Source organism: Sturnira hondurensis, unplaced genomic scaffold (assembly GCF_014824575.4).
Source record: "Sturnira hondurensis isolate 20B ecotype Veracruz unplaced genomic scaffold, ASM1482457v3 Scaffold0014745, whole genome shotgun sequence".
Taxonomy (NCBI): domain Eukaryota; kingdom Metazoa; phylum Chordata; class Mammalia; order Chiroptera; family Phyllostomidae; genus Sturnira; species Sturnira hondurensis.
Window position 1 is genome coordinate 1,032,691 of NW_028087376.1, and position 1,032 is coordinate 1,033,722.

Below are 1,032 nucleotides of genomic sequence, written 5' to 3' on the forward strand. Positions count from 1 at the left end.
ACATCACTTGGTTATTTCCTTCCTTCTACTTGCTCTGGGCTGTCAATATCTTTCTGGAGGTCCTCTAGGATTTTCTTTATATATTTGGGTGCTCCTGAGTTGGGTGCATATATATTTACGATGTTGATGTCTTCTTGGTGGATTCTTCCCTTGAGTAATATGAAGTGACCTTCTGGGTCTCTCTTTATGGTCCTGTTTTTGAAGTCTATTTTGTCTGATATGAGAATTGCTACCCCAGATTTTTTTTCTTGTCCATTTGCTTCGAAAATGTGTTTCCATCCTTTCACTATTAGTCTGTGTAGGTCTTTTGACCTGAGGTGGGTCTCTTGTAGGCAGCATATGTGTGGGTCATGCTTTCTTATCCATCCAGCTATTCTGTGTCTTTTAATTGGTGCATTTAATCCATTTACATTTAACGTTATTATTGAAAGGTACTATTCATTACCATTTATAAATGTACCTGTGTTCCTCTCTGTCTCTCTCTTTTCCTTCCTTTCCTTAAAGCAGCCCTTTTAGTAATTCTTGTAGAGCTGGTTTGGTGGAAGTGTATTGTTTTAAACTTCTTTTGTCTTGGAAGGTCTTTATTTGGCCTTCTATCTTGATTGAGAGCCTTGCTGGGTACAGTAGCCTTGGTTGTAGGCCTCTGTTCCTCATTACTTGAAATATTTCTTGCCATTCTCTTCTTGCTTGGAACGTTTCCATTGAGAAGTCAGTAGCCAACCTTATTGAGACCCCCCTTGTATGTTACTTCCTTTTTCTTCCTTGCTGCCTTTAGGATTTTCTCTTTGTCTTGGAGGTTTGCCATTTTAATGATGATGTGTCTTGCAGTAGGCCTCTTTGGGTTCCACCTGATTGGGACTCTCTGCAATTCCTGGATTCGTGTGACTTTCTCTCTTCTCAACTTAGGAAAATTTTCCGTTATTACTCTTTCAAGTAGGTTTTCTATCCCTTGTTCCTCTTCCTCTCCTTCTGGTAATCCTATTATTCAGATATTATTACGTTTCATATTGTCTTGCATTTCTCTTAAATTCT